Source organism: Rhinoraja longicauda, chromosome 13 (genome assembly GCF_053455715.1).
Source record: "Rhinoraja longicauda isolate Sanriku21f chromosome 13, sRhiLon1.1, whole genome shotgun sequence".
Taxonomy (NCBI): domain Eukaryota; kingdom Metazoa; phylum Chordata; class Chondrichthyes; order Rajiformes; family Arhynchobatidae; genus Rhinoraja; species Rhinoraja longicauda.
The window spans coordinates 22793082-22818341 of record NC_135965.1 but is presented as its reverse complement, the minus strand read 5'-3'; the positions used below and the strand labels follow the sequence as shown (position 1 = coordinate 22818341).

At 48.6% G+C, this 25260-nt stretch overlaps 1 long non-coding RNA gene across 1 annotated transcript in view; it reads right to left on the bottom strand.

Moving 5' to 3' along the window:
- Nucleotides 1–3503: 3503 nt before the first annotated feature.
- The window catches only part of LOC144599171 (uncharacterized), a 59123-nt gene continuing 37366 nt past the window's right edge, over nt 3504–25260 (bottom strand). The window contains exons 2-3 of the long non-coding RNA XR_013547973.1: nt 12051–12188; nt 3504–3581 (exon numbers count right to left, since the gene is read on the bottom strand). This is a non-coding gene — a long non-coding RNA (uncharacterized LOC144599171). The remainder of the gene's footprint in view (nt 3582–12050; nt 12189–25260) is intronic.

Genomic DNA, 25260 nt, shown 5'->3' with positions numbered 1-25260 from the left:
CCCCTGGTGGAGGGGTAGACCTCACGGCCCTCGACAACAGCACATTGCACTGGCCACAGCGCCTGGAGGGCGTTACATAATTTCTGCTGCCTCAAACGCAAGAAGAAGCAGATGATAATCTTATGACATAGACAAAACTATTGAACCAAGTGCTGGTCAATGGGCTTGTTATAGATTGGTGTTTGAAGGTAGCATGGATGTGTCGGGCTGAAGAACCTGACTCCACGAGACAATGGAGTCATTCGGAGTCTGGTTGGTGAGATATCACTGGGAGGGCCCAACGAGGAGAAGGCAGGACAACGGAGTTGAGAGGGAAAGAGAGATCAGCCATGATATTAGCAAAGCTGACTCGATGGGCCGAATGGTCTAATTCTGCTCCTATGCTCCTCATAGTCTAAATTTCTGACCAAAGCCCACGCCTTGAGTATCTCACTCTACACAAATGCCTTCCTTCTCCCACTTGTTTCCACGCAGTGTGACTTTATGACTCTCTGTGACTATGAGACGTGCCCCTGCCTCTTGTGTTAGTTGGGCCGTTGCTTTGTTTATCTGTAAAACTCAGAGCCTTTCTCCTGGCGACAGACGCGCACTGCTCCGAATAAAGTACTGGAGCCTCCACGTCTGCCGCTGGGATAAGAGCGACCGATTTAGAACTCGAGTGTTGCAGCTGAACACACAGCACACGCCGGCCGGCCGCCTCTCCAATACCCCTCTCCCCCTCCATCAGTCAGCGCACTGAGGATGGAGTTTGGGACACACAAGGAACCCCTGATGATAGACACAAAATGCTGGAGCAACTCAGCGGGTCAGGCAGCATCTCTGGAGAGAAGGGATAATTGGCGTTTCAGCTCGAGACCCTTCTTCAGACTGAAAGTCAGGGGAGAGGGAAACCAGAGGATGTGAAAAAGTACAAAGAACAAATGAACGAAAGGTATGAAGAGTATAAAATCAATACGGAGGGGGAGCAGCGAGAGAGAGTGTTGCAGAACTGAACAGGGTGTTACAGTCTGAAGAAGGGTCCCGACCCGAAACATCACCCATCCTTTTTCTCCAGAGATGCTGCCTGACACGCTGAGTTACTCCAGCACTTTGTGTCCATTCCTGGAGAGCATGGGCAGGTGATGTTTCGGGTGAGGACCTTTCTTCTGACTGATTGTAGAAGGGGTGAGAAAGCTGGAAGAGAGGTGGGGGTGGGTGGGGCACGTTGTAGGTTATTTGGCTTCCATAAATTGTGCCTAGTAGGACAGTGCTAGTGTGCGGGTGATCGATGGTTGGCATGGACTCCCTCTCCCTCTCCCTCTCCCTCTCCCTCTCCCTCTCCCTCTCCCTCTCCCTCTCCCTCTCCCTCTCCCTCTCCCTCTCCCTCTCCCTCTCCCTCTCCCTCTCCCTCTCCCTCTCCCTCTCCCTCTCCCTCTCCCTCTCCCTCTCCCTCTCCCTCTCCCTCCCCCTCCCCCTCTCCCTCCCCCTCCCCCTCTCTCCCTCCCCCTCTCCCTCCCCCTCTCCCTTTCCCTCCCCTCCCCCTTTCTCTCCCCCCCCCCCCCCTCGCTTCACTAATTTTTTCCCATGAAAGGCATCGCAATGTTTTTTGAAAAAACCCATTTAAGGTGCAATGGGCAAGCAGGTAACTGAGTTACCCGTGGCAACCAAACAAAGACACCGAACAGCGTAAAATAACAGCTCGACACTTGACCTCTGGTGCATGTTAATTGCGAGTCCCTGACCCTGGGATCCTGAGGTTTATAAGTTCATACATTATAGGAGCAGAATTTGGCCGTTCAGCCCATCAAGTCTACTCTGCCACTCAATCATTGCTGATCTTTCATTCCCTCTCAACCCCATTCTCCTGCTTTCCCTCCTTAACCCCCTGACACCCCCTAATGAAAAACTGTGAATCTCTGCGTTAAAAAAGCCAAAGACAGCCTCCACATCGTGGCAATGAATTCCACAGAATCAACACCCTCCGACTAAAGAAATTCCTGCTCATCTTTCAAAAGGTACGACCTTTTATTCTGAGGCTGTTCCCTCTGATCCCAGACTCTCCCACTAGTGGAAACACCCTCTCCACATCCACTCTACCCAGGCGTTTCACTATTCGGTAAGTTTCAATGAGGTCTCCACTCATCCTTCTAAACTCCAGTGAGTACAGGCCCAGTGCCGTCAAACGCTCATCATACGTTATTAACCCAGTCATTGCTGGGATCATTCTCTTAAACCTCCTCTGGACTCTCAGTCAGGCAGTCAGTCAGAAACATCCCATCAAACCTCTGGCACCAGCGGCTCTGTGCGCCCAGGGGATTGTAAAGCAAACAGGCGAGGCAACCGGAGACATGGGCTGACTCACAAACAACCATCAAACCTAGATTTCACTTTGTCCATCATTCCTATCTTGTATTGACAGCGTGGAGACAGGAACCTCTGCCATCGAGTCCGCATCGACCATAGAACATAGAACAGCACAGCACAGGAACAGGCCCTTCAGTAAAACACACTGTGAATTCACCCTATCTATTCCCTTCATGGTTTTATACACCTCTGTAAGATCACCCCTCTTCCCCCTGCACTCCAAGGAATAAAGTCCTAGCCTGCCCAAACACTTCCTGTAGCTCAGGCCCTCGAATCCTGGCAACATCCTCGTAAATCTCTACACCCTTTCCAGCTTACAACATGCAGCACAGGAACGGGTCCTTCAGCCCACAATGTCCGTACAGAACACAAGCCAAGTTAAACTAATGTCTGCCTGCATGCAATCCATATTCCCATCCATTCCCTGCATATCTAAAAGCCTCTTAAACACCACCATCTTTCCTGCCTCCAACCCCACCCCCTGGCAGAGCGTTCTAGGCCCCCACCACCCTCTGAATAAAAAAACTTACCCTTTAAACTTTCCCCTCTCAACTTTAAACATATGCCCTCGACTTTAGACTTTAGAACAGGCCCTTTGGCCCACCGTGAATGGGGCGACCAGCGATCACTTTGTACACGAGCGAGCACTATCCTACACATTTGGGACAATTTCCAATGTTACAGAAGCAAGTAAACAGAAGCAGGTAGATTTATCCTCCCACATACTAAAGGTCTAACTTGTACCTCTTCGGAATGTAGGAGGAAACCGGTGCGCCTGGAGAAAACCCCCGTGGTCACAGGGAGAACGTACAAACTCCATACAGGCAGCACCCGTCGCCAGGATTGTATCCAGGTACCTGGTGCTGTGAGGCAGCAACTCTACCACTGCACCACTGTGCCACCTTGGTCTTTGTCATTCGCACCCTGGGAAAAGGGTTCGAAAGTGAGCGTTTATCTTATCTATTCCCCTGATGGTGAGAAAATGGCATCAGGGGACAAGACTGCCATATCTGGGATCTTGTCCCAAGTGATCTCGCCCTCCTGCCTCACCACACCAAACGCATGTGCATTGCGTTAGATGGTTTGCAGAGAAGATGCCACCACCTCTCTCTGGTCTCTACCCTTGGTGTCACGGACCTCTGTCCACGGCTGGCCGGCTTACCTTGGATGCACTGCAGGGACCCATCTTCTGCCCTGATGGTGAATGTTTCTCCAGGGTTAACCTGAACCAGAATGACCTGTGCAGGACAGAGAGACAAGGGTTAGCTACAGATCCAGCGCTGAATGGCCCAGACCCAGACCCACCCCACTGCTCATCTTCCGGGGACTGGAAGGCCCAAAACGGCCCCTGTCCACATTGAATGTGGGTCCTGTCCATCCATGGAAAAGATGGACACAACCCTCACCGCATGACAACATCAAAAGCAGCTGGGAACAACATTTTAGGATTCAAAAGGAGATAAGAGGAACTGAAAATGGTGGTTTACCTAAAAAGAAGGGTCAGAGGAAGGGCCCCGACCCAAAACGCCACCTATCCACGTTCTACAGCGATGCTTTACATTAGACTTTATAGATACAGCGGGGAAAAAGGCCCTTCGGCCCACCGAGTCTGCGCAGGCCAGCGATCACCCCATACACCAGCACTATGCTGCACACTAGGGACAATTTACAATTGTATCTAAGCCAATTAACCCACAAACCTAGATGTTTTTTGGAGGAAACCGAAGCAACCAGAGAAAACCCACATGGTCACTGGGAGAAAGTACAAACCCCGTAAAGACAGCACCCGTAGTCAGGATCGAACCCGAGTGTCTAGCGTTGTGAGGCAGCAACTCTACCGCTGCACCACTGTGCCGCCTCACCACTGTGCCGCCCCACCACTGTGCCACCCCACCACTGTGCCACCCCACCACTGTGCCGCCCCACCACTGTGCCGCCCCACCACTGTGCCACCCCACCACTGTGCCGCCCCACCACTGTGCCGCCCCACCACTGTGCCGCCCCAAGATGCTGCCTGACCCGCTGAGTTATTCCAGCGCTTCTGTTTTTGGGACTAAATGTGGCCAGAGGTACTGGTCACCACTGGGCTTAGGAAGATGTCATAGAGTCACACAGCACGAATACAGGCCCTTCAGCCCAACCCATCCATGCCCACCAAGATCCCCCATATAAACTGGCCTTGTCTGCCTGCATTTGCCGCGTTTCCCTCTAACCTTTCCTATCCATGCATCTGTCCAAGTATGTTTTAACTTTGTGACCTTTGGTGTGATCACCAGCATCTGTAGTTCCTTGTTTCTACTACCCATGCACCCATCCAAACGTCTTTTGAATGCTGTTATATTACCTGCCTCCACAACCTTCTCTAGCTGCTGGTTCCACATATCCATCACCCTCTGTGTGAGGACATTGCCCCTCAGGTTATGATGAGTTTACAGTGGCGTAGCGGTAGAGCTGCTGCCTGACAGTGCCAGACACCCAGCATCAGCATCAAATTGCCCCGAGTGGGTAGGGTGTTTGAGGATGCTGAGTGGTTTGCTACGGTCATTGACAGCAACACACAAAGTGCTGGGATATAACTGCGGCTCAGGCAGCATCTTGGGGCAGCACAGTGGCACAGCGGTAGAGTTGCTGCCTCACAGCGCCAGAGACCCGGGTTCGATCCTGATTACGGGTGCTGCCTGTACGGGGTTTGTACATTTTCTCTGTGACCACGTGGGCTTTCTTCAGGTGCTCCGGTTTCCTCCCACACTCCAAAGACATGTTAATTGCAGGTTAATTGGCTTCGGTAAAAATTGTACATTGCCACTAATGCGTAGGATTGAACTAGAGTGTGGTGAGATCGATGGTCGGCTTGAACTCGGTCGGCCAAAGGCCCTGTTTCCACCCTGTATCTCTAAACCAAACTAAAGCCACAAATACCATCACCACCAACATGAAAGAATTAACCATTGCAATCTGATTATAAATAAAGTCCATGGTCTGTAGCTTACTGCTAACTCTCAGGAACACTAATCTTTCCTAGTTTTGCAGTAAATAGTTGCCACAATTGTTGCTAGTTTATTTTTGTCACGTGTACCGAGATACAGTGTGAAACTTTGTTTGTGTGCGACCCAGTCCAGCCATGCCATACATGAGTACAACAGGTCGTGCAAAGAGAAAAATACCAGAGTGTAGAATATAGAGTTACAGCATGACAGCGATACAGAAACTGAGAAATGTTTCCAGTGTTGGGGGAATCCAGAACCAGGGGCCACAGTCTTAGAATAAAGGCGAGACCATTTAAAACCGAGGTGAGAAAAAACGTTTTCACCCAGAGAGTTGTGAATTCGTAGAATTCTCTGCCACAGAAGGCAGTGGAGACCAATTCACTGGATGAATTTTTAAAGAGAGTTAGATAGAGCTCTAGGGGCTAGTGGAATCAAGGGATATCTAGAGAAGGCAGGCACAGGTTTCTGACTGTAGATGATCAGCCATGACCACAATGAATGGCAGTGCTGGCTCGAAGGGCCAAATAGCCTCCTCCTGCACCTATTTTCTATGTTTCTATGTTTCTAAAAAGTGCAGATAAACAAAAGGCCAAGGGTTGTCGTTTCATTAGCATGCAATCCTGTGGCTGTGAAATGATTGCTCTCAAATTGATTGAGATAGGTAACGAGGGATTGTTTTCTTAATTTAGACAATACACAATAGACAATAGGTGCAGGAGGAGGCCATTCGGCCCTTCGAGCAAGCACCGCCATTCACTGTGATCATGGCCAATCATCCGCAAACAGTACCCCGTTCCTGCCTTCCCAATATCCCTTGACTCCGCTATCTTTAAGAGCTCTATCTAACTCATCGGCGATTATATTTACCAAATATAAGCGTCAATTACTGCCCGTTCCAATTGTCCCTTGATAAGGTGCTGATGAACCACCTTAGAAAACTAAATGTAGAACAGCACAGCACAGGAAGAGGCCCTTCTGCCCATGTTTGTGCCAAACATGATGCCAAATTAACCTAATCTCCTCTGCCTGCATGTGAACCATATCCCTCCATTTGCTGCACTTCTATGAGCCTATCTAAAAAACTCTTAAATGCCACTATGGTATCTGCCTCCACCACCATCCCTGGCAGCACGATCCAAGCACCCACCACTCTCTGTATTAAACTTTGCCCCTCTCAACCTTAAAGCTATGCCCTCTAGTATTTGGAATTCGCACTCTTGAGACTTTGTAAAGCTTTTTAGATTTTTAGAGACACAGTGCAGAAATAGACCCTTCAGCCCCCCGAGTCCGTGCCGACCAGCAATCACCCCGTACATGAGTACTATCCAATACGCTAGGGATGATTCAACAATTGTATTGAAGCCAATTAAACAAACCCACACATCGTTGGAATGTGGGAGGACACCGGAGCACTCGGAGAAAACCCACGTAGTCACAGGGAGAACGTACAAACTCCACACAGACAGCACCCAGAGAAAACCCACGCGGTCACAGGGAGTACGTACAAACGCCATGCAGACAGCACCCATAGTCAGGATCGAACCCAGGTCTCTGGCGCTGTGAGGCAGCAGTGCACCACTGTGCCACCTCTGGGAAAGAGCTGTGGCGTTTATCTTATCTATTCCCCTCAAAGTGAGAAAGTGGCATCCAGGGACAACATTGCCTTGTCGGGAGCCATCTCCCAAGTGATCTCACCCTCCTGCCTCACTATAGCACAGCAGTCACCACACCAAACACATCTGCATTGTGTTAGCTGGTTTGCAGAGGATGGGAACATCCCCAGGGCCAGGAAGGATGGCAGGCAAATTCAAACCTTTGCTTCAATAGCTGAAGATAATGTCAAGGCAGTCTCCCGATCAACACACTGTTGTGTCTCTGCGTGATTTCATTGGAACAGCCTGTCTCCTGCCTTCCTGGTTTCCTTTAACCCATCGTTTGCAGAGTCCAAAGATAGACACGGACTGATTGGCAAGGGTGTCAGTGGTTATGGGGCAAAGGCAGGAGAATGGGGTTGAGAGGGGAAGATAGATTAGCCATGATTGAATGGCTGAGTAGACTCAAGGGGCCAAATGGCCTAAATCAGTTCCTACACCTTACGGGCCACACAATACTGGAGTAACTCAGCGGGTCAGGCAGCATCTCTGAAGAAAAGGAGTTGATGATGTTTCCGGTCAGAACCCTTCTTCAGACTCTTCTTCAGAATCCAACTCTGTACCTTGGTACACTTGACAATACTGATCCCAAATCCAAGCCTGTGGAATCTTTCATCTACCACAGAGGGAGTGCCACACTGCCAACTGTGCCATCTCTTGGGCTGAGACACCAGGTTTAGGTTTATTATTATCACTTGTTCCGAAGTGCAGCATTGTTTTGCATTGTCAAGCATTGTTTTGCATGCGATCCAAACAGATCAGATACAGGTGATATCGTACACAAATACAATAGTGTCAAACTCAAGTACTGTAGATAGAGCAAAGGGGAAGCTACAGTGTGAAGGATATAGTTCTCTGCATTGTAGCCCATCAGTTCCATAGTTTAGTTTAGATTATTGTTGTCTTGTGTACAGAGGGACAGTGAAAAGCTTTTGTTTGTGCGCTATCCAGTCAAGAAAAAGACGACTTAAATCAAGCCATCATCCACAGTGCAAAGATAAAGGATAACGGGTGCAACATTTGATGCAAAGATATAACATTAAAGTGTGATATAGTCCGATTAAAGGTAGTCAATTAGACAAATGTCCGTAATGGGGTACAGATGAATCAGACAGTACCCTAGCTTATGGGAGGACCACGTGGGATAGAACTATTGTGTGTGGGATAGAACCATAATGTGTGGGATAGAACCAGTGTGAACCGGTGATCGTGGTTAACGTGGACTCGGTGGGCCAAATGGCCTGTTCTCATGCTGTATCTCTTAACTAAACTAAACTACCCTTTGTTTAGTTTTCTTTAGTTTCAGGAAACAGCATGGAAATAGGCCCTTTGGCCCACCAAATCTGCACCGACCAGCGATCCCAGTGTCCTACAGACTAGGGATAATTTACAACCGGAGCCAATTAAGCTACAAATGAACTAAACTAAACTGAACTAAATTGAACTAAACTAAACTGAGCTGAACTGTACAGAGTTCAAAACCACCTGCCCCCTCAGGGAAAGGTTCATCAGGAGTGTTGCTCAAGGGACAATAAGTTTCTGTCAGGTGCCTTTCCCTGTCATAAAAGTCAGTGCAGGAAACCCTATCTTTGCTCCCGGACATTGGAGATAAGTGCCAAGGCAGTCTCTAGTGTGCAGGGTTGTTTTGTCTGGGAGGATTCTCTAGGGAATTGCGATGATATCAGCTGTAGCCGCTCAAAATCAACAGCATTGCCAGATCGAGGCTTTAAGATTACACCAAGAACTCCAGATTCACGGACAGTTCCTTCCCAGCTGTTATCAACAACTGAACCGTCCTACCACCAACCAGAGAGTGGTCCTGATCCATCATCTACCTCATTGGAGACTCTTTAATCTATCTTTAATCGGACTTTGTCTCGCACCAAACGTTATTCCCTTTATCCTGCGGACGGCTCGAATGTAACCATGTATAGTCTTTCCGCTGATTAGATATCGTGCAACAAAAAAGCTTTTCACCATACCTCCCTACACGGGACAATGAACTAAACTAACTAATGCTGGAATCATGAGCAAAACACAAAGTGCTGGAGGAACTCAGCGGGGCAGACAGCATCTAGGGAGAGAAATGGACAGGCAACGTTTCGGGTTAGGATCCTTGTTGAGACCGATGCCTGAAATTTAACCTGTCTGAAGAAGGGTCCCTCTAAACCTTTCCTATCCATGTACCTGTCTAGGACAATAATTATCTAAATGAAACTATGCAACTGATGCGCGACAATGCAAAGAAATATATTCTGCACTCTGTATCTTTGCCTGATCTACAGTACTTTAGTTTGACACAATTATATTTATGTACTGTATTACCCTGGCCACCCTCAACTACCTCCTCTGGGGCAGCTCATTCCATATACCCGCCACCCACTGTGTGAAAAGGTTACCCCTCAGGTTCCTATTAAATCCGTCCCCTCTCATCTTAAAGCTATGTCCTCTGGTTCTTGGTTCCCCTACTCTGATTAAAAGGCGAAAAGACTGCATTCAGGGCATGGATAGGTGACGTTCAGGAGAAGGGCCAGAAACGTCATCTGTCCATGTTCTCCAGAGACGCTGCCTGGCCCGCTGAGTTACTCGAGCACTTTGTTCATGTTTGTGTATGAACCAGCATCTTTGTTTCTATACTCTGTGCATTCACCCCATCTTATTCTCCTCATGATTTCATACACCTCTGTCAGATCACCCCTCAGCCTCCTGCGCTTTATCCCTATTACATTGTGAGGGACTAAACCCTTTGCCCTCCAGGAAGGCTCTGCAGACTTGGCAACGCCAATCCCATCAGCTTTCTCCCAGAGGCTTGATTGCTTTTGTTCTGACAATAACATGGCAAGACAAACAGAGACGTCGCCCTGGCAACAGTCTGTTGTCGTGGCAACATGATATGCTTCCCACGTACTGCAAGGCATGTTGGATGTCGTAGTCCAACTATAGTGAGGCTTCGGCCTATAACAGCTGAAGAAGGGCCCCGACCCGAAACGTCACCTATTCCATTTCTCCAGTGATGCTGCTTGAACCGCTGTGATACTCCTGCACTTTGTATCTATCTTCGGTCCGTTAACGCCAACCATTAAATTTTGTCACTTCCGGCAGTTCCAAATCAAAATGGGACAAACTTGCACAAAGTCATGTTTTCAATGTCGAGTTTTGTTCTCAAGCTATTTCCCCGTTTATTATAGAGTCATAGAATCATACAACACAAAACAGGCCCTTCAGCCCAATCTGCCCATGCCGACTAAGATGCCTCATCTACACTAGTCTCACCTGCCCAAAACTGCCCCACAACTTTCTAATTCTTTCCTATCCACATACCTATCCAAATGTCTATTAAATGTGACATGAAGAGTAAATGGTGGCTGTTTGATAGCAGAATCAGGTTAAATTCAATAGGTTTTTAGAGATACAGCACAGAAATTGGTCCTTCGGCCCACCATGCCCATGCTGACCATCGATCACCCATTCACACACTCGTTCTATATTATTCCACTTTCTCATCCAATCCCCACACAGTAAGGTGCAATTCACAGAGAGCCAATTAACCTACAAACCCACACGTCTTTGGGATGTGGGAGGAAACCAGAGCACCCGGAGGAATCCCATGTGGTCACTGGAAGAACGTGCAAACTCCACACAGACAGCACCCGAGGTCAGGATCAAAGCGGGATCTCAAGCGCTGCGAGGCAGCGGCTCGACCCACCGTGCCATTGTGCTGCCCAATAATTACGTTTGATCTCCCCATCTCGTGTTCCGTCTCCCTAACGGCTGAAAATGGAGATCAATTATAGTTTGCTCCTTCACACACATCTGAGAAATCAGCATTTAATGCTCTCTTGTCTGTTGCCACAGCAATGACCGTGATGCTGAGGTATAGTTGCAGTTAATCCATTCTCCCTCAACGTTAAGGCACTAATTCTCTCTGCATCACTGAAGTGAAATTCATCAGCTCTTTCCCCAAATAATATCCAATGCATACTTTGCAACGTACTCTGCATCCAACCTATGCTGTGCCTTCTTTGGGGGTGCGTGATTTGACAGTGTAGAGGGAGCTTCACTCCGTGCCTGACTTTGGGAGTGTGTGATGGGACAATGTAGAGGGAGCTTCACTCTGTGTCTGAGCCTGGGAATGTGTGATGGGACAGTGTAGAGGGAGCTTCACTCCGTGCCTGACTTTGGGAATGTGTGATGGGACAATGTAGAGGGAGCTTCACACTTGTTTTTTATTCTCAGTGGCAGCTTATTCCAGATACCCTCTGGATGAGAATGTTTGTAGGAAGGAACGCTGATGCTGGTTTATACCGAAGATAGACACAAACTGTTGGAGCAACTCAGCGGGTCAGGCAGCATCTCTGAAGAAAAACATTTTTGGAAAATGTTGGTCCTTAATTAATTTGGAGGCTTTCCTGAGGCCACGTGGTGTAGATGGCATCAATGGTGGGAAGTGTCTGAGTGATGGACTGGGCTATATCTGCAACTCTCTGCAATTTCTTACGGTCTTGTCCAAACTTCCATCGGGCAGAAGATACAAAAGCTGAGAATAACAGGTCTGTTGACTTTAGACTTTAGAGATACAGCACTGAAACTGGCCCTTAAGCCCACCGAATCCATGCCAACCAGCGATCACTAGCATTATCCCACACTCTGAGGACAAATTACAATTTTACTGAAGCCAATTAATCTACAATCTGCACTTTTTTGGAGTGTGTGAGAATGATCAGCCATGATCACATTGAATGGCAGTGCTGGCTCGAAGGGTCGAATGGCCTCCTCCTGCCCCTATTGTATATTATATAACCGGAGCACCTGGAGAAAACCCAGGCGGGCACAGGGAGAACGTACAAACTCCGTTCAGACAGCACAGGTAGTCATAATCGAACCCGGGCCTCTGGTGCTGTAAAGTAGCAGCTCTACCACTGTGCCCCCGTCTTGACTTGACACATGACAATAATAAACCAACAGTATCATATCATGGCAGGGACACCCCTCTCCCCGACCCCCCTTTCGGACAAAGACCCAGAGTCGCCCCCTCCCCTCCCCCACCCACCCCCACTCACTCACTCACCTGTTGCGACCCGTCCCCGTTGACCAGGTGGGGAATCATGGGGACATCTCCATTCAACAAAGGAGGGAGTTCCAAGGGTATCTGGTCTGCCATCATCATTGTGACATACATTCATGGAGACTGCTGCACCCCAGCTTCCTGCACACGGGACACACAGCAGAGAGAGAGGCGTTAGACAGTCACATGCACCAGGAACCACGGAAGCACAAATCATGAGCAAAACACAAAGTGACAAAAACAGTGTCAGACAGGGAAAGTAGAGGCGTGAATTGTCAGGCCAGAGAAAAGGATGTATGTGGTAGAGGAGGGGAGAGAAGGGAAAGGGGAGGGGGGTATGGTGGGAGAAATAGGAGCACATCCAGGTGGGGCACAGAGTGGGGGTAGAGAAAAGAGGGAGGGTGGGGGGGCTCTTTTGCTTAGATAAATAAAATTGGAGAATTAAAAGCTCATGCCATTGGACTTTAGACTTTAGAGATACAGGTCCTTCGGCCCACTGAGTCCGCACCAACCAGCAATCATTAGCACTATCCAACACACTAGGGACAATTTACAATATTTACCAAGGCCAATTAACCTGCAAACCTGTACGTCTTTGGAGTGTGGGAGTAAACCCACACGATCACAGGGAGAACGTGTAAACTCCGTACAGACAGCATCGAACCCGGGACGGTGTCTGGCGCTGTAAGGCTGCAACTCTACCGCTGCGCCACCGCGCCGCCCCTGAAGCTGCTCAAGCGCGATACGAGGAGCTGTTCCTCCAGTTTGCACGTGGCCTCACTCTGGCAATGGAGGAGGCACAGGGCACAAAGGTCAGTCTGGGAATGTGAAGGGGTGTTAAAATATTTGGCAACCGGGAGATCCAGTAGGCCTTCGTGGACCGAGCGCAAGTGTTCGGCGAAACGGTTGCCGAGCCTACAGTTGGTCTCGCCGATGTAGTGGAGGCCACATCGAGAACATCGAATGCAGTAGATGCCTAATTGGAAGTGTAATATTCCTAGCGAGCAGCATGCCAATTATTTAAATGGTTCAACATTTTTCAACTCAGTTGACCCAGCTTCCAACGCCAGAGTGTGATGATTGGCCGGGGCATAGTGGTGGCTTCAAGGGTCGCTCCTGACACCTTGAGATGTCCCACATTGGGATCAATCTCAGTCAACATCTGCCTGTGCCAAATGGAATCAACCTTTAGACTCTAGATTTTAGAAGTACAACACGGAAACTGGACCTTCGACCCACCGAGTCCATGCCTGCCAGCGATCACCCCGTAAATTGCCCGTAGTGTGTAGAGAGTGGATGAGAAATTGGGATAACAGTGGTCGATGGGCCGAGGCCTTTGGTTATGTTGGCTGCTTTCCCGAGGCAGCGTGAAGTGTAGATGGAATCGATGATGGGGAGTCTGGTCTGTGTGATGGACTGGGCTACATCCACAACTCTCTGCAATTTCTCGCGTTCTTGGGTGGTGCCCTTCCCAAACCAAGCTGTGATGCAACCCAACAGTTTGCTTTATAGAAGTTTGTGAGAGTTACGAGAGATATGGTAAATTTTCTCAAGTCTCCTGAGGTGTGTCTCGGCTGTCTCTTCAATGTGGTTGGTCCACGACAGATCATTGGTGATATTATTGAATGGTAGAGTCAGGGAGCAATGGGCCGAATGGCCTGAGGTTGGCAACGCTGCTACACACCACAGTGTGATGCTTCCACAAGTAGGGTCATGGGGCGGGGGAAAGGTCAGAGTGCACACCGGTGACTTTCTGTGAGGACTGCTCAGAGTCACGTGGCCAGCTAGTGCTATGGAGGGGGGTAGACCACCCTTCCCCCAGAGTGTCCTGGGTGGAGAACAGAATCCAGAACGTTAACACTCCAGACCTTAGGAGCCCTCTACCTGTAACCACAGCAACAGCCGAGCGAGTCGTCTGGGTTTCCAGGAGTCACCATGACAACCGCCGGCCATAATCACAGGCTTGGCAATGCTCCAGAACATCTCCAGCGGCCAGCTTGTCCAGGGGCACGAGGAGGTGGGGGAGGGGAAGGGGGGAGGGGGGGGGATGAGGGAATCATTTGTCATCTGCTACAGAGGGGAGGTTCATCAAAATCCAGAGACACAAATCCGTCCACAAATCCGTCTGGGAAGAAGGTTGTCACAAGATTCCGAATTTGAGAGTTACACAGCTTAGAAACAGGCTGTTCAGCCCAACTCATCCATACCGACCAAGATGCCTCATCTAAGCTAGTCCCACTTGCCTGCATTTGCCCCAAATCCTTCTAAACCACTCCTGTCCATGTACCCGTCCAAGTGTCTGTTAAATGTTGTTTTCGTACCTGCCTCAGCTCGTTCCATATACTTTCCATACAGCCTTGGGAAGGCAGCCAACATTATCAAAGCCTTGTCCCTGTCCCACCCCAGTCACTCCTTCATCTCTCTGCTCCCATCCAGCGGAAGGTACAGAAGCTTGAAAGCACGCACCACTAGACTCAGGAACAGCTTCTTCCCTTCTGTTATCAGGTTACTGAACGGTCCTTCCATAAGCTAGGGTACTGTCCGATTCATCTCTACCCTATTGTGGAGCCTGTACTTTGTCTGGACCCAATGTGCTACTTTGCTGAGAACTATATTCTGCACTCTGTATCTTCCCCGCTGCTCTACCTATTGTACTTGCGCTTAGCTTGATTGCATTCATGCATGGTATTATCTGATTTGTTTCAATAACATGCCGAGCAAAGTTTTTTACTGTACCTCAGTGCTCGTGACAATAATAAACCTAAACCTAAATGGTGTTTTAGTGCCCAGCTCAACTAAATCCTCTGACAGATCGGTCCATACGCTCATCAGCCTCTGTGTCCCTCAGGTTCCAATTAAATCTTCTCCACTCACCTTCTTAAACAATTTAAATTTCTACCGCACCTTTAACATTGCCACACTCCCTTGGATATTCTGCGCTGACCAACTATCATCCCGTACAATAGTTCGATCCTGCACACTAGAGGCAATTTACCAAAGCCAATTAGCTTTAAAAAAACTGCACGTCTTTGGAATGTGGGAGGAAACCGAACCTCCCAGAGAAAATGCACGCAAACACAGGGAGAACATACACGTTCAGACAGCACCCGCAGTCAGGATGGAACCCGGGTACCTGGTGCTATGAGGCAGCAACTCTACCCACAGTTCCACTGTGCCGCCCAAAGGTATAGTATGATTTGGAGACACTTGTAACTGCGGATGCTGGAATCCTGAGCAAAACACAAAGTAATGGAGGAACTCAGCTGGGTCAGGCAGCATCTGTAGAGGGAATGGACAGGTGACGTTTCGGGTCGGGATATTTCTTCAGGCTGAAGGCAGCTCCCGGCTCAAACCGTCGCTTGTCCATTCTCTACAAAGATACCGCCAGACCCGTTGAGTTCCTCCAGCACTATGTCCTTTGAGTGACATGACCGGATAGTACACATAGAAAGTTTCTCTCTGTATCTTGGCAGATGTACAATAATAAACCAGAATCAATTTGTTGGAGCTGAATGATTGGTCTCAGGGATTAACTGACTGAGCCCCATCTGAACCATCCCAAATTCAAGGACATCTTCCTGTGATAAGGAGACCAGTTCTCAAGCTCACCAATGACCTGTACAACCTCTACAAGTCTTCCCTGCTCTTAAAGTACGTCCCCTTTGCAATAAAGGCCAGTAATCCAAACAGCAGCTGCCTCACAGCACCAGAGACCCTGGTTTCAATCCCAACCTCTGATGGTGTCCGTGTGGAGTTTGCACGTTCTCCCCGTAACCGTGTGGGTTAGCTCCCACATCCCAAAGATGTGTGGGTTTGTAGGTTAACTGCCCCTGATGTGCAGGGCGTGGATGTGAAAGTGGGATAACATAGAACTAGTGTGAACAGGTGATCGGTTGGCGTGGGCTCGGTGGACCGAAGGGCCTGTTTCCAAGCTGCTTAAGCTGAACTAAATTAATACCTAAAAACCATGACCAACGGGTTCAAGAACAGTTTCTTCCCAACTACCATCAGGCTCTCGAACGCTACACAACACGAACCTCCTAATTACTCCATCCTAATCAATTGAAAGGGTCCCGACCAAAATGTCACCGATCCATGTTCTCCAGAAATGCTGCCTGACCCGCTGAGTTACTTCTGCACTTTGTGTCTTTTTATTCTTCCTAATTACTTGCTGTGCTTCCACACTATCTTCCTATTTTTTTAACATTTAACCTCATTTTACCCGATCTGCCAACTTCACGTGCACCCTGAACCAGTCTATCGCTCTGCATCCACCTTAAGTAACCACCTAGCTTTATGTCAACAGCACATCTGCACACTGAGTCCTTTCACCCAGGTTATTAATACAGATTGTAAATCAGTGAGGTCCCGGCACTGACTACTGTGGCACTCCACTCGTTACTGATTGTCAGTCCAAAAATAACCCGTGTAACCAGAAGACAGACACAAAGTGCTGGAGTAACTCCGCGGGTCAGGCAGCATCTCTGGAGAACATGGATAAGGTGACGTTTCGGGTTGGAACCCTTCTTCAGACCCAAAACATCACCTGATTGAGAATGATCAGCCATGATCACATTGAATGGCGGTGCTGACTCGAAGGGCCGAATGGCCTCCTCCTGCACCTATTGTCTATTGTCTATTCCTTTTCTCCAGAGATGCTGCCTGACCCACTGATTTACACCAGCAATTTGTGTCTATCTTCGGTGTAAATCAGTTTCTGCAGTCCCTTCCTACACATTTAACCAGAATCTGTCTTCTGTTAGGAGACACAAGATGCTGAAATGTTGAGCAAAAAAAACCAAACTGCCGGAGACTAAAGGGTCCCGATCCAAACCTGTCCATTCCCTCCACAGATGCTGCCTGACCTGCAGTGTTTTTTCCCGGCACTTTGAGTTCGGCCTTGCCTTCTGTTAGCCAGCCATGCCTCAGTCCATATTAACACTAACCCTGTGTGCTCTTAACTTGTGAAATCTTCTCATGGATTGAGAACAGCGCTATCCAAGATGGCACTAAATTGCGGATGCAGCCCAGACTATCACAGAAGTGTGAAAACGCACACCTCCAGATTCAGAGGGAGTTTCTTCGCAGCTGTTATCAGACAACTGAACTATCCTATCACCAACTAGAGAGTGGTTCTGACCTCCCATCTACCTCATTGGAGACCCTCGGACTATCTTTAATCAGACTTTACGGGACTTCATCTTGCACTAAACGTTGTTCCCTTTATCCTGTATCTGTACACTGTGGACGGCTCGATTGCAATCAGATATAGTCTTTCCACTGACTGGATAGCACGCAACAAAAAAGCTTTTCACCGTACCTCAGTACACGTGACAATAAACTGTGTCTATCTTCAGTATAAACCAACATCTGCAGTCCCATTCTACAGACTTTGTCTACTTCATTGTGAAATCTCCTCAAGATATGCCTATGAAGAAGCTCTCTTCCTCTCTCTGATAGGAGTTCAGTGAGACCCTCTCTCACTGCTTCCTCTCTGTGATTCATACTACTCTCCGACTCAGACCATATTTTAACTCGATGTTATGGGCTCTACCCTTCCTTTGTCATCCGTTGCCGGCCCTGCTTTGTCCTGGCCTTTTCTTAGCTCAATTTCCCTTCCATATACTTTCCGTCTGCTGAAGGGTCCCGACCAGAAACCTCACCCATCCTTTCTCTCCAGAGATGCTGCCTGGCCCGCTGAGTTACTCCAGCACTTCGGTACAAACCAGCATCTGCCGTTCCTCCCCACGCACAAAACGTTCCCAAGTCCCATGACAGGAGGTTAACACGTCAACAGGACAAAACCAAGAAAGAGGAGCGGCGGTGACCTTTTCAAACGTTAATTGATATCCCCAGCAGAAGACCGTAGGCTGTAAATCCTACCCCCACTGGAACGGAGGTGGTGAAAGGTTAATTACATGGTGAAATGTCACAGGGCTCGCTCTGACAGCCGTGACATGGGTCTCTCTCTAATGCCCGGGCCACTCACAGGCAGCACGGCATAGATGCCACGTTCACAGCCTACTGGTGGGCAGGGAGTGGGCTAATGACGTGCACCCTGGCACTGGAGAAAGCTCCACAGACAAAAGCCCTCTTTAATACGAAGCAGAAAGGCCACCAACAAGTCAAGCTGCCTCTCCCAGGCTAATGTACGCACCGCAATTAGTTTCGTTTATTAGTTCACTTTAGTTTATTAGTTTAGTTTATTATCTTACTTTATTACTTTAGTTTATTTCAGATCAGTTTAGTTCAGAAGATAACAAAGACCTGGAGTAACTCAGCAGGTCAGGCAGCATCTTTGGAGAAAAAGGGTAGGTGACGTTTCGGGTCGAGACCCTTCTATAAACTCAGTTAGGTCTGATTTAATTTATCGTCACGTGCACCGAGGTACAGTGAAAAGCTTTTTTGTTGCACGCTATCCAGTCAGCGGAAAGACTGTACTTTAGTGGGCTTTATTCCCTTTATTCTGTATCTGTGCAATCCGCAGTGCACAGGAATAAAGTCCAGTAAAGTATGATTAAAGATAAACCGAGGGTCTCCAATGGAGTAGGTGGGAGGTCAGGACCTCTCTCTAGTTGGTGATAGCATGGTTCAGTTGACTGATAATAGCTGGGAAGAAACTGTCCCTGAACAGCAGCGCTTGCCTGCACAAGACTCCCGGCGGAAACCAGCGCAGAAACAAGAAACTGCAGATGCTGGTCCACGAAAAAAGACACAAAGTGCCAGAGTAAACTCAGCAGGTCAGGCAGAATCTCTGGAGAACAGGTGATGGTTCCGGTTAGCACCCTAATTTATTCCTGCTCTGTGGACCTGAAATGTCGCCGAACCACCTTCTCCATAGATGCTGTCTGCCCCACTGCATTACTCCAGCTCTTTGTGTCTATCTTCGGGTTAAACCAGCATCTGCAGTTCCTTCCTACACAAGATGATCATTGTATCTGTACCTCCTCTGCACACTAGTATGTCAAAAGTGACTAATGTTCACATTGAACCTTCCAAATAATAAAAGGCTTAGTCGAGCCAACACACAAAAACACATTGTATCCAGCACCCTGTCTCTTTCCATTCATTCTACCTATTGTAACCAAGACTGGTTTGATTGTCTTTATGTATTAGTATTTGATTTGTATTTATGATAGTATTATTTGATCTGATTGAATAGCATGCAAAACAAGGCTTTTCATTGTGGATAGACACAAAGTGCTGGAGTAACTCAGTGGGTCAGGCGGCATCTCTGGAAAAAAGAATAGGTGACGTTTTGGGCTGAAACTCTTCCTCAGACTTGTACCGCACTGTATATCGGTACACGGAACAATAATAAACTTGACCGGAAAACAAATTAGACATACTGGAAATGACACATAAAATTCCTAAAAGAAAGAAATACAAGAGATGAGGGCAAAAACACAACAGAAATAAATCAAGTCCCTGCTAGTGCAAGAGGTGGTGGTCCGTGGTGGGCTGTTGCCGAGGTGGGATTAGGGTCGTGCGTGTCAGTTCAAGAACCTGATGGTTGTGGGAAAGTAGCTGTTCCTGAACCTGGTGGCGTGGGACTTCAGGCTTCTGGGCCTCCTGCCCGACGGTAGCAGTGAGAAGAGGGCACGGCCCGGATGGTGGGGATCCTTGATGATAGATGCCGCCTTCTTGGGGCAGCGCCTGGTGTGGATGCTTTCAATGATGGGGAGGGCTGCGCCCGTGATGGACCGGGCTGAGTCCACCACTCTCTGCAGCCTCTTGCGTTCCTGTGCGTTCGAATTGCAGATCCAGGCCATGATGCAACCTAAACTTTCTAAACTTTCAACGGTTTAGTTTAGTTTAGCGGTAACTCTTTTTCTCCAGAGATACTGTCTGACTCGCTGAGTTATTCCAGCATTTCGTGTCGATCTTTGGTGAAAACAGGCTTTTCGGCCCACCGGGTCTGCACCAACCTTTATATCACCTTTATACTAGTTCTATCCTACACACTAGGGACAATTTACAGATGCCAATTAATGTACAAAACCCGCATGACTTAAGTGTGGGGGGAAACCGGAGCAGCCGGTAAAAACCCACGTGGTCACAGGGAGAATGTACAAACACCGTACAGAAAGCACCCGTACTCAGGATAAAACCCAGTTCTCTCCCTGATGTCTTGTAGCCCCCCTGCATCAGAGTATCCGAGGATACATGTCTTGTAACCTCAGAAATGCCTCAGCGACTCTGCCGTTGCGCCACCGTGCTGAGGCATTTCAGAAGGTACGTGCAGCATTGAATAAAAATTGGCATGAGCCCACAAGGGTGGTGTCAGAGCTGGTTACTAAACATCCAGGCAACGAGTGAGATTTTGCTGTACTTGTTCAAAGTGAAGGGAGGATTAGAAGGGTGGGGAGCTTTGGGCTGGGAGTGGAGATAAAGGTCAGGGCTGCGGGAAGTAGAGACAGGGGCAGCAGAGAGTGGTGGGTGCCTGGAACAGCCTGCTGGTCAGTGATGGTCGTGGGGGCAGATACCATCGTGGCATTTAGAGAGGCACGCGGAAGTGCAAGGAATGGAGGGATACGGATCAAGTACATGAAGAAGGAATTAGTATAACGGCATCACATTCAGCATGGACATTGTGGGCCAAAGGGCTTGTTCTTTTGCTGCACCTACAACCTAACGGTATGAACATTAAATTCGCACATTTTAGATAACTAACCAATAAACAACACTTTCTTTCCTCCCCTGTGCACCACATGGGTCTCACACTTTTTGTCCCCTCTCTCTCTCCATCTATATTCCTTTCTCTCGTTTCTCAACTGACACCTCTTCTATCTCATACCTTTGTCCAACCATCTGCTTATCAAACTGCCCCTCACATGTTTCCACCTAGCACCTGCCAGGCTTTGTCCTGCCCCTCCTCTCTTCCTGCTTTCTCCCCCCCCCCCCCCAGTACAATCAGTCTGAAGAAGGGTCCCGACCCGACACGTCGCCGATCCCATGTTCACTGACAGTTTCTCTCTCCACAGACACTGCCTGACCCACTGAGCATTTCCACCATTTGCTGCTTTGTTTCAGAGCTCTCTGCCTCTCCTCTCCTCTCCTCCCACAGTCCTGCAGACTTTTCAGCTTCAAAAGCTTTTCTTGGCCCCGTTTCCAGCACCCTATCAATAGATGTTAACAACTCTGGATAAAAATATTTCGCTCCATTTCCTTCCAGACCCTCGCACAGTGGCTGCAGTTAACGGCAGCAAGCGAAAGCTGTTGCTAAATAGGAAAGACGCGCAGCGAAGTTAAAGCAGGGCAGGACCCTGACAGTGGACAGTGAGGCCCTGGGGAGTGTTGTGGAGCAGAGAGAGCTAGTACATAACTAGCACCAGGACACACAAGGTCCCAGATCCAACTGCATGCAGATGGCCAACAGAATCCAGGAGCAAGCAACCTGTGTGATCAGCACTGCATACACTTCCCGCCTCCCGAAACATTTCTCAGCAGTGCACTATCTACAAAATACACTGCCGAAACTCACCCCGGCTAGTCTAGTTTAGTCTAGTTTAGTCTCTTCCTGTCGCGTGTACCAAGGTACAGTGAAAAGGTTTTTTGTTGCGTGCTATCCAGTCGGCGGAAAGACTCTACATGATTACAATCAAACCATCCACCATGTACAGACCCAGGATAAAGGGCGTGACATTCAGAGAAAGATAAAGGCCAGTAAAGTGATTCAAGATTGTTTGAAGGTCTCCAATGAGGTAGATGAGAGGTCAGTTTAGTTTAGTTTAGTTTAGTATAGTATATTATTGTCAAGTGTGTTGAGGTGCAGTGAGAAGCTTTTGTTTGTGTGCTATCCAGTCAAAGGAAATACATGATTACAATCAAGCCATGCACATTGAAGTCCAATTAATGATAGTTCACAGGTCTTCAAGAGGTGGACGGGAGGTCAGGAACGCACTCTAGCTGGCGAGAGGACGGTTCAGTTGCCCAATTGCAGCTGGGAAAAAAAACTCCGACCAAACTTCCAAAAGCTGTAACTCCTGTAACTTCCACCACCTTGTAGGGCTAGGGGTAGCACGTACAGGCAACACCATCCAAACATTCCCCTCCCACACCATCCTGAATATGTCCCTGCTCCATCCCAATGGAATGTTGGCCTTCATAACAAGGGGAGTTGAGTATAGGAACAAAGAGGTCCTTCTGCACCCTGGTCACTCTCTCTTCTGCCCCTCCCATCAGGCATGAGGTACAGAATTGTGAAAACGCACACCTCCAGATTCATGGCCATACAGTTTCTTCACAGCTGTTATCAGGCAACTGAACCATCCTATCACCAACCAGAGCGTGGTCCTGAGCTACCATCTACCTCATTCGAGACCCTCGGACTATCTTTAACTGGAGTTTATCTTGCACTAAACGTTATTCGATAAGATACGATACGATAGAACTTTATTCATCCCGGAAGGAAATTGGTCTGCCACAACAGTCGTACCACACGTGGTACAGGAAAACTTGAAATTTAAATTAAATTAAAAGTGAAAAAAAAAGAAAAAGACAAGCAACTGTTGGCTGGCTGCCGTGTGCACAGCACCTTAACCGGAACGAACGAACGAACACACAAACAAACAAAAACAGGCTTATCCCCTGGGCAGAGGATTCTGAAAACAGTGCCCCCCCCCTCCCCCACGCCAGGTCCTCCATTGTTCTCCCACCGCCCCTCACGCAGTCCCCCCACGCCGGGCCCTCCATTGTTCTTCACGGCCCCTCACGCGGTCCCCCCACGCCCGGTCCTCCATTGTCCCCCCCACGCCGGGTCCTCCATTGTTCTCCCACCGCCTCTCACGGCAGCAGTCCCCCCACGCCGGGCCCTCCATTGTTCTTCACGGCCGTCCCCCCCATGGTTCCCTTTAGCCTGTATCTGCACACTGTGGTCCACTTGATTCTAATCATGTGTAGTCTTTCCGCTGACTGGTTAGCACGCGACAACAAAAGCTGCCTGGTCAGGGTTGGACCCGGCCGGGGCTCTGGTGCTGTGAGGCAGCAACCCCGACCACTGCACCACCGTGCCGGAGACAGCAACGTGGAGGATGTGGGAGTGACGTTTTGATGGGAAGGGGGAGCAGCGCGGCACACTGAGGGTTGTTCGAGGACAGACTGCAGCGATTTTTAATCTTGGCCTCGTCCCAGCTGGGACTAGCAGAGTGAGCCAGAACAAAACAGGGGCTGCGAGATTCCATCGTCTGTGTGTGCGGGAAGGAGACGAATGGCAAGGCAGGGCGATCTGAATCTCAGGGCACGGTCACTTCCTAGACTTCTCGATGGGGTCGGCCGAGGAATGTGTGTTTGGAGAAAAATGGCACGTGTCCAACCATGACAGAATGGAAGGAAGAGGCTGTGTTTGGAAGCAGAGTAATGTGACCGGCGTCTAACTCACTTGCCACAGCTACGTCTCCCAGTTACCGTGCAGGGGCGTGTCTACGTCTGTCTGACAGAAAGCTTTACGGGAACACCAGAGATATTCCCACCAGCACCAATGACTTCTTGCCCCGCTTGCCCTGAACTTGGCTAAACTTAAACCATCACTCAGGCCAACCTCCCTTCCATCGACTCCATCTACACTTCACGCTACCTCGGCAAGGCCAGCAGCATAAACAAGGACCAGTCTTCACCCCGGTCACTCCCTCTTCTCCCCTCTCCCATCAGGCAAGAGGTACAGAAGTGGGAAAACGCGCACCTCCAGTTTCAGGGACAGTTTCTTCCCAGCTATTATCAGGCGACTAAACCGTCCCATCACCAACTAGAGAGCGGTCCTGACCTCCCATCTACCTCATTGGAGACCTGTGAACTACATTTAACCGGACTTCAATGCTACATCTTTGCACTAAATGTTGCACTCTTTATCCTTCATCTATGCACTGTGCAAAAAAAGACCTAGCATATTTAAGTCTGAACTACACAGGAACTGCAGATGCTGATTCACAAAAAGACACATAGTGCTGGGGTCAGGCAACATGGATAGGTGGCGTTTCTGGTTGGGACCCTTCTTCAGTCTCATCAGTTTGAGGTACTCCAGCACCTTGTCCATTTTTTTGTAGCCTCTGCACTTGTCTCTGTATCTCAAACCTTCTAGATCCAATAACATCCCCATAACATCCTTTGTACTCTTTACAGTTTAATCCATTTGAAGAGGAAGCTGGAAAAATGTTTGGGAATAGAATTTTTCCGTGAGCTGGCCCAGACTCGATAGAACCAAATAATTGGAGTATTGTGTTCAGTATTGGTTACCTTGCTGTAGGAAGACTGCCTTTCAACTGGATGCAGAGCAGATTTACAAGGACGTTGCCAGGACGCAAGGGACTGAGCTGTAGGGGGAGGTTGGGCTGGATAGGACTTATTCCATGGAACGCCGGAGGCAAAGGGGTGAACTGAGGGAGGTATATAAAATCCTGAAGGGTATAGATTGGGTGAATGCAGGGAATGCCCAGCATAGGGGAATCAACAACTATGCATAGGATTAAGATGGGAGGGGGAAAGTTTTAATAGGAACCTGAGGGGCAATTCCTTCATACAGGGGGTGGTGGGTATATGGAATGAACAGCCAGAGGAGGTAGTTAAGGCAGAGACTATAACATTGGGTATGACATTTGGACGGGTACATGGATGGGAAAGGTGAAGAGGAATATAGGTCAAACACAGGCAAATGCAATGAACTTAGATGGGGCATCTTGGTCAGAATGGCTGAGTTGGGCCGAAGGGCCAGTTTCCATGCTGTATGACTCTATGACCAAAGGGTCAAAGGGACTCCGGTAGCACGAGGGAACAGGATCTTCAGCAAGGTGGTCAAGGTGCGATGAAAATACGTTTAAGATACAACAGTGGCGATTAAGACGCTGTTAGGTGGTAATGCTGGAAATAGGGAGATATAGATTATGTGAAGGCAGATGAGATCAATTTAACTTGGCATCATGTTCAGCACAAAAATTGTGGGTCGAAGAGCCCACACTGCTCTGTGCACTATGTTTTATATCAATTCTTCATAAATTCATAGGAGGAGGTTACAGGAGCAGGATTGCCATTTGGTCCATCAAGCCTACACTTGCCTTTTAATCATGGCTGAGCTATCTTTCCTTCTCAACCCCATTCTCCTGCCTTCTCCCCATAACATTGTTGAAAGGCTGGAGCGATTGGGCTTGTATACACTGGAATTTAGAAGGATGAGGGGGGATCTTATTGAAACATATAAGATAATTAGGGGATTGGACACATT